The 9388-nt window shown below is 35.6% G+C and overlaps 1 protein-coding gene across 1 annotated transcript in view; it reads right to left on the bottom strand.

The window, feature by feature from the left end:
- Positions 1-9388, bottom strand: part of LOC106879436 (proto-oncogene tyrosine-protein kinase receptor Ret) — a 391429-nt gene that overhangs the window by 7545 nt on the left and 374496 nt on the right. The window lies entirely within an intron of this gene.

The raw sequence follows: 9388 nt of genomic DNA, 5'->3' as shown, positions 1-9388 counted from the left end.
AACACCTAAACACACACACATACACACACGGTTCTGAAATGATGCACGTGACAAAGTTTGTGATTCTCAGCAAAATAATCTTAAAATGGATCAAATGTGAAAAGGTGGGTCGCATTTACAGCAGCTGAATGACTGAATAAGACAATCGGAAACGGGCGTTGTATCAGCCTCCAGCGATGCAAAGTTTGACAGCACAAACAGACTTACCCATCCCATCACAACCTATGTAGCTAAATCGTGAACTCTAACATTAGAAGATAAACATAGACGAGAACTTTTTAAAGGATGATGCTTGCCGTCTATACTAACACTCATAACAAGACAGGCGTGGAAATTCTTCAATGAAAGCAGCGATTCACATGACCATTACTGAGGTAATAAGAAAACAAGATAAAGTGTTTCTACTATGTAATAATGAAGCCACAGAATAGCTTTGGAGCGCTGGCGTTCTGCCAAAATTTCTCAAATCTCAAACCACGAAATATGCAGCTAAAGATGTGATTCACTCAGATTCATGAAAAACACTGGTTTATTGCTCGCAAAGAGCTTCACGCAGAGTTTCTGATCGAGGAAAGTAATGGAGGTCCAGTTAACTGGAGAGAGCAAAGGCTGGGAGAGAGACACTGTAATGGAGTTAAGAAGCTCGCTTCGCTAATGCGCGGGTTTCGAGCTCAGTCTCAGTGTGCGACACCTTCGGCAAGTACCTTCTACTATAGTTCCAGGCTGATCAACGCCCTGTGAGTAGATATGGTACACGTAAACAAACACGTAAACAAGCAGAAGTTTGTTGTGCGTATGTGTGTGTATCTGTGTACGTATACATGTATGTATGTATGTATGTATGTATGTATGTAGACATGTACATCTGCACATATGTATTTGTGCGTGCATATATCGGTACATACATGCACATACATCCATGTACATATGCACACATATGAACAAATACACATGCACATATACAAGCACGCTTGCACATACATACGCAGCTTATTTTTCAATGCACACATATATTACTACCCGATTGATCTGGAGTAAATTCGAGTGGAAGCCTTGTTTCTGGGTTGGAAAACTGTCTGTTTTTCTGTTGGTAAAAAATTCTAGAAACAAAAACGACATTCATGCATTCATATGTACATGTACTCTCAGTCACTCCTATTGCGATATGAGTGTAAAGAGTATCGTATTCATTTGAAGCTGTTAAATACAATGCAACTTTTTTTTACTATTTCCACATCTTCATTTAGTACGCAATGCTACTTTTTCTCCCACGATCTGTTAGCTATAATACTCCTTACAATAAAGTATATAGAATCCACAACTATTTTGGTTTTGTGACTTAATCTCCATGTGGTATTTAGTGAATAGAATATTAAATACATCGTCGTATGAAAAAAAAATCGTTATGTACCCTTACGGGTACTAGATGGGGAATGTTTAATATAAAAAATAAGCCAATTTAGAAACCTGTCTTTATTTAATATAGAAAAAAGTCAATTAATTTTTCGTCGTGACTATTTGACTTACATCAACACTATCAATGGAAACATAGCTTATGGAAACATAGCTTATGTAAAAAAGAGTACCTGAGATCAATAAAGGATGGACACACCGAAGTTGCCTAAGGATCTCACGGACATGGGGTCCAATGCTAGACTATGTATGCTATATTTTGCTGTCAGCAAATAAATATTGCATAGCCTTGCCCAGATGTAGGTGGTAGGGTTCATAATGCTATTTGGATGTCTCTGCATAGGATTCTGAAGGAATTACTGCATTCAACAGCATCTATAACTCGGTGTGTTCGAAAGGACATTGAAAGGAAATGTATAATTGTTTAAACTATGTTGTCGGGGTAAAACATATCAAAAGCTAATCATATGCGAATAATGTAATCACTCATTTCTCCACAAGAGAAAGTTTCTTCGGAGACTGGTTTTTCTTTGTTGTATGGGCTAGTCGCGAGCTATGTACTGTAGTGAGTTCAGATTCGTGCATAGTTTTGATTTGATTAAAAAACTTCGACACTTCATCTGTGCACTTAATATTTTCTTAGATAAATAGATGAACTTCACATATTTACGTTCCTGTACTTGTTAAAAAAATATATATTGAGTTACAACCAATATGCAGCGTCACAGTTGGACTTTTGAAAACTAAAATATAGTACAGCTTTTATATTTGTCATTAGTATTATTTACCCATTCACAATAAGAATAAACATATCAATTTATATATGTATAACATTTCATTTGCATAAAGGAAATATTCGAAATAGAAACAGGAAGTCAGCCCACTAGAAATCTATCTCAAATCTGCAGCGCTTGTCTTATAATCAAGACAGTATCAGTTATAATATGAAATACAATAATGTTTTATCAATAGTTATATCTTTACAAAACAGTTATATATGACATCAGAATAAATGAAAGGATTGAAATATGAGTACTGACGTTTGACTGAAAATAAAAAGCAGTCGGATCAGTTAAGTTGATTTAGTTATTCAGTTTATAAACTGAAGTGGTCTAGCAAGCAATTTACTGTCGTTAACATATCGATAAACACCCTGATAATGAGCAAAAAGAGAAGCATTGAAATAAACAGTTCCGTAACAAATAAACAAATAATCAATAACTGGTGAAGCATTGTTAATATCTACTCTCCAATTATTAATACCTAGCTTTAATTCTTATCGACTCGATCTAATTCCATTTATATTCATTGCCTTGTCTTATGAGCGCTAAAGTACCTATTTCCCTTCCACTGAAGCAATTTATCAGCCGATTTGATTTGACACAAAACAGTAAACCTGCAGCCGGAAGTATTTTTTCGAATATTCTTCGAAGCATTTCTTTCATTGATAATCATTAAAATATAATTATTATATATTGCTACTTTCAGTATTTCTTAGTTATGCCTTCTTACCTATACTAGAGTGGTGCTAAATACAAGGACTCTAAACCAGCAACTATATCTTGACAATAGTATTACAAATAAATTAATTAATTGATAAGTATTAGAACAAGATTACTGCCCAAGTAACAAAATAGTATAACACAAATTTATTTTATATGAATAATGAACTCTACGTGCAAACATTTGAAAAGAGTATTTAGAGGAGATAATGAAAACTGTAGTGCTTTCATGAATAGTTATTTAATTCAATGCGTAATTGTCATAAATACAATTTATGGTATATACCTGAAATAGGTATATATATATATATATATAACGCATAAAAACATACTCTCAGACATGTTCATACATTTAATACTCGCCCGCACAGAAAATCAAGCATACACATGCACCAACACACACGAGTAAGCGCACGCGTGTGTGTGTGCGTGTTTGTATGGTTTCTATACAGTGACATATTTGGTTTCATTTTAGAGTAAACTGGAGACCTTCCTTGCTTACTTCAGTCATCAGACCGACTGCTTTATACTTAGTAATAGCCGACGATAATGAATGAGAAATTGAGATATCTGTGAGTAAAAGTTGTAAGGGTGGTGACTCAAATTTTCAAAAAGACTGTGGTTACGTCCCTATAATTATTAACACTATGTATAGAAGTTGAAAAATAAAGATGGCAGCTCAGATCTCCATATTTTCAACATACCTACCTTGGATTATCGATAATTATTATGATTTAAAAATGACCCTTTTGTAAAATGCGTCTTTAACAATGTCTATGTAGGTTCATATTAGATGTTTGATTAAAGATAATTTGTTGATGTTATGTTCTATTAAAGGCTCCTCGCACATTCCCTTATAACGTTTGTCATCGATTATCAGTAACATCAGATTAGCATGCTACGGATATTTCATTGGATACTTGATCCAACGGACAGCATTTTGCATTTCAGCATGCGTAATCTGAGATGATTTCCTTCGAAGCTTTGTTAGCAATAAACTAACCAGGTTGGTTTTATTTTTAAATTGCTGTTTTAATTTAATTTAGCACGAAAGAATTGATTATAATTAATTGTGGGTAATCTCATAACGAGTCTCCAAATATAGCGTATAGAATACCAAGTCTCCAAATTTTACTTAGAGAATACCGGATCTCCAAATGTAGTTTATATCCACAGAATATCATGAAGGATTTTGTTGTATTTATGGTGATTAAAAGAATGTTAATCTAGTAAGGTCGAGCTTTAGCATTTAGAGGGAAGGGTGGCCATGCAACATTCTTCTCTTTTTGGATATTTCTTGAATTTTTATTATGTTTTCCTACAGAATGTATGAAGTCTTTACTTTGTGGCAGCTATCTGACAGAGCTCAACGATAATAACCAGCCACTTTATCGGAAATTTCTTCAGAAAAAATAAAGTTTCAGATTCTTATACTAATATTAGCTATAAGATTTTAAAAGCAATGTAAACGGATTGGAAGGGCTGCGTCTGTGTAGTTTTTCCGTATGTTTATCTGTAAGTATTAGAATCTAGTTCTAGAGAAACATTAGACAGTTAAGTTGAGTTAAGTTCGTGGCTACCGTTAAGGCCATGAAGATTTCCAGTAGAGGAATTTGCATTTGTTATATCCTTAAGCCTCCAATATCGTGGTATGGTTGATATTGTCGACGATAGATAAAGAATACATTGTAACAGTGTTATAACAATACAAAATAGAAACAGCGGCAGCAACAAACACGTAACGAACCAACAATCATTTACGAACCAACAATCAATATTTCCAACGCACCAACTCGAAGTGTAAACTGTACCCGGTCTTCAAAGACCAAAATACGAACTCCCGACTACGTTAGACCGCTACTATTTACGTGTAGTGGTCCCATTTATTTTCGTCAGAGAGTATCATACTCTCGCCACATCTCCCCTTTTGAGATTTCGAATTCCGAAGAATAAAGAAATTTTATTTATTATTATTGTTATTTTTTTTTAGTATCTTTTTCGCTTGGGCCTTATCCCAAGATGTTCGGTTTGCTTCCATTTTCTCATGCTGGTTCTACGGGACTACATTACTTTCGGTGCTGGTACACCGAATACATCAAAAATACTTCCATAAGAATTTCTTTCCGTTCTTCAGTATGTCTCTTCTTTAGCTGATTTACGTGTCTCTTATGTTCCCAGCATGGTCCTTTAATTAGATACATTATACTTCTTATTTGTTTGGATACAAGGCCACCCTCCCAGACTTCTTTATCATCCCTGTAGGTTTTAAAATGCACTTTATCTCCTACTTCGAAATATTTTGTTGCATCTTTCGTATTTCCTTTACATCTTTTTATCTCTGGCAATAACTTATCAAAAATCGATTTTATTCTTCTCGCGAATATTTCTTTGTTGCCCTTTGTATTTCTTTGTTGGCCTCTGTACCAATGTAGGCGAATAAAACCTTACTGATCTTGTAGACTTATTTGGCGTCGCAATGGACTCTTATGATAGCTAGTACAGCTGCTGAATGACGCAATCGTGGACGTGATATATCTCGATTTTGAAAGAGCCTTTGATAAAGTTGACCATGGTATGATATGTCACAAACTGTGTGATCTCGGCATAGGCGGAAAACTTGGAGAATGGCTGCACAACTGTCTTGGGGCCATTGCTATTCGTAGTGGCCTTCTTAGACATGCCCTCAGCTGCTCAGATAGCCACCCTTGCTAGCTATGCAGATGACACAAAAGTCTCTCAAACAATACAAAATCCTGGAAATATTGCACATCTGTAACGGGAGTTGGACGCAATATACAGGTGGGCTGAGAACAACAACATGCAGTTTAATGCAGGAAAATTCAAGGCCCTACGCTACCAACACACAAGGCTAAACGTCATGCAGACAGGATATACTGGTCCAGGAGGAACTGAAATCCCTGAATCAAAACCAGTGCGTGACCTGGGCATTGACATGAGCAATGATACATCTTTTCAAATGCATATTACCAATTTGGTAATAAAATGCAGACGGCTAGCTGGATGGATCCTCTGAACTTTCAAAGCAAGAGAAAGGGAGACATTGATGATCGTTTGGAGAGCATACGTTCTCAGCCGCTTGGACTACTGCTCCCAGTTATGTTCACCACACAGTATACAATCCACGGCGGAACTCGAAGCAATCCAACGAAGCTCCACTAAAAAAATCGTCTCGATGCAACGTATCGGCTACTGGGAAAGACTGAAAGAATTATAACTCTTCTCCATGGAACGAACGCGGGAGAGATTTGGAGTGATATGCATCTGGAAAATCCTAGAAGGCCTTGTACCAAACTTTGGCATTGAAAGTTACTCAAACTGCCGAACGGGGTGCCACTGCATAGTGCCAAAGATCTCAGTATCGCCATCAAAATGCAAAACCAGATGCTGCAACAGCTTGGGCTTCAAGGGCCCACAGCTCTTTAATATCCTTCCAAAATGCCTGAGAGACCTGCATGGTGTGGATGTAAGTATCTTTAAAACAAAACTGGATCTATTCCGGTCAAGGGTTCCAGACGAGCCTACCTCACAGCAGGAAACACAGATGAGAGTAGCAGCGTCAAACTCTCTCATTGACCAAATGCCACATATCAAGAGGAGGTTTCAAATAATGGTGTAGCTCAGTCAACCGTAGCGCCCCAGCATGACCGCAGCTTTGAAGCTGAAGCATTTTAAAATAATTAAAATAATTTTTATATGTATATGTGTATACATATATATGTGTGTATGTATATGTATATATATATATATATATATATATATATATGTATGTGTGTGTGTGTGTGTGTGTGTGTGTGTGTATGAGTGCGTGCCTGCGTATACATGTATATGTGTATTCATACAAGTGAATAATTATTAACACTGATCGAATATTCAGTAAACATTCTGGAAATGTTTCTATAATTAATACGTACTCAAAAATTTTTGTTGTATTTATGTTGTATTTATGTTTAGGGAAAAATACTCCTAGATAAAGTTGCATGTTAGTCCAAATTGAAGTCAAGTTCAAAAATGGCTTCAGTTTGATAATGACTGTTGTTGACCACCATCTTGTGTCATTTTTATGAACTAATTCTTCCATAACTTTAGCGTATTCAGAGAAGAAAAGGTACTAGATATTTTCTTGGATTTGATATCTGGTGGGAAGAAAAGGAGAGTTTTCCTTACACCGGACACATCCTAATTCGAATCTATACAATAATCCAGACAATCTAAAAATACACAAGAGCGAAATAAGAGTCTAAAACAGTTGGACAAGTTAGGTCACACCTATAAACTGAAATAGACTTTCAGATGGGCTTCCACACATACTCTAACTACAATATTTCACAAACTAATTTTTGTTTGACCAAAATTACACAAATTGTCGCACAACGTGATCAAACCAGGAGTGACATGGCTGCGAGTTGATCAACTTAACTACACAGACGTGCCTGCGCCAATAACATTTTCTTCGGGAATTATGTTAACATTGATTTTAGTAAGTCGAAATAATTTACGCGTGTAAACATAATTTACATCTAAGCAAATTACCAAGTTTTCTACGATTATACAGATTAACTAAGGTTGTTGAATGCATTTATAATGATGTTTATGTCAGACCTTTAGCAGACATCAACCAGAATTCACACAGACGTTATGACAAAAAAAATAGGGATATTTGACTGCAACATCAAATATGTTACAACCGTAATGCATACATATGCATATACATACGTAGAGATAGTTTTCTTTTTTACAAAAAGTGAACAAAAGTACATTATTAACTTGTTTTCAAAAGAAATTCAAGAAAAAGTAAAATGACTTTATCATCAGTCAGCCTCTGTATGTCATTGGGATTTATTTCAGCTTTTCTTTTCAAAATTGAAACCGTTACTAATAAAACGACAATACTTTTTGTTTAAATCAATACAGCTCTGGGTTTTGTAGATATCTGAATTGTCTGAAGCGTGCACATATGAGTATGCTGATACCTGTATTAAGATGAAGTTGCTGTCAGGTAGTGAATATGCATCTCACTTTCATACACAAGTGTGTACGCTTCACTGCTGTGCCGGTGTGCACTCTGTATGTACATGTAATTGTGTGTTTATGTTCGCAAAGGTACCTTAAACAGAGAACCCCTGAAATACTTAGCAAACTTCTACAGTTCCACAAACCGGTAACATAATGATTCAATACAATTTCACAGTTCTCAGATAGCTGACCCCAGTCTCTTGACTTGTAATTCTGCATTTGTTAATAATTCCATGTGTTGAGTTTCAGTTGTTTTCTACTACTTGATTACTGCAACGATGTTCTGTAAAGAATTGTGATGATAACAGGTCTTTTGCCAGGTTTGTAGCAATGGTAAAATATTAGATGATGATATTCATTACATGAAACATGAAAAGCCCTCTTACTGAAAAGCGAAATTTTATGTTACGAAAGATGGTCGAGTATCATTTGTGATTTGAATTCTGGTTACAAAAATTGTTGATTTTGATAAGCATGAAAGTTCAAGTTCCAGAAAGTTAAAACAGATTCTATTAAAAATAAGTGTTTACATACCTTCCCGGTGAAGAGTGCGTATTCTTTCCTTTCAATACTAACACAAACACACATACACACACATATATTACGGCCGAAACAGATGCAAACTAATATGGGTGGAATTGAATCTCTAGAAGCAGAGTAACAGAACAAATGCCGCGAAAAATTCAATTCTCTACATTGCTCTAACAGTACTGTCAAATCACCTTATAAACGTATGCGCACAAACACACACACACACACACACACACACACACACACACACACACACACACACACACACACACACACACACAACTATATATATTTTTACACCTATATGTCTATGTATGTGTGTGTTCGTGCGCGTATCTGTGTGTGTATAGATATATGTAAGAGAACAGCGTGTGGTAGATATGTGGATAAACTTCTTTAATTTTTTCTTGGCTCCTTTGTAGACCCTGATTCTGTTCGTTTGGTTGTATATCCTTTTGATGTACAAAGAAGCCAAAGGAAAGTCAGAAAACATTATCAGAAGTAATAAAAATGGAATCTGGTGTAAGTATTGGAGAAAGACAGAAATAGATTATAAAGGCAGACTTATGGTATATTAATGACAAATTCTAAACAGTAATATTTATTAAGGCTATCCTCAAAAGTTAACCCGCCTATAAATTTAGGAAGGCATTAAGCGAAAAAAAACCTTAAAATCTAAGTAGTGGAAAAGTTAGGCAGATCTATTTGATCATAGGTAAGATATACCATTTCAAAAGGGCCACTTGTATCAGCAACAAAATTGCATAGTATGCAAAAAATTCAAAGGTATATCTTAACACTAGAAATATAGCGTACGATGTGACATATGGCAAATGATTGCAAAAATCTCACTACGACTTAGTGTGTGTGTGTGTGTGTGTGTGTGTGTGTGTGTGTGTGTGTGTGTG

The sequence above is a fragment of the Octopus bimaculoides genome, chromosome 2 (assembly GCF_001194135.2).
Source record: "Octopus bimaculoides isolate UCB-OBI-ISO-001 chromosome 2, ASM119413v2, whole genome shotgun sequence".
Taxonomy (NCBI): domain Eukaryota; kingdom Metazoa; phylum Mollusca; class Cephalopoda; order Octopoda; family Octopodidae; genus Octopus; species Octopus bimaculoides.
The sequence above is the reverse complement of the archived record's forward strand: the minus strand, read 5'-3'. Positions and strand labels throughout refer to the sequence as shown.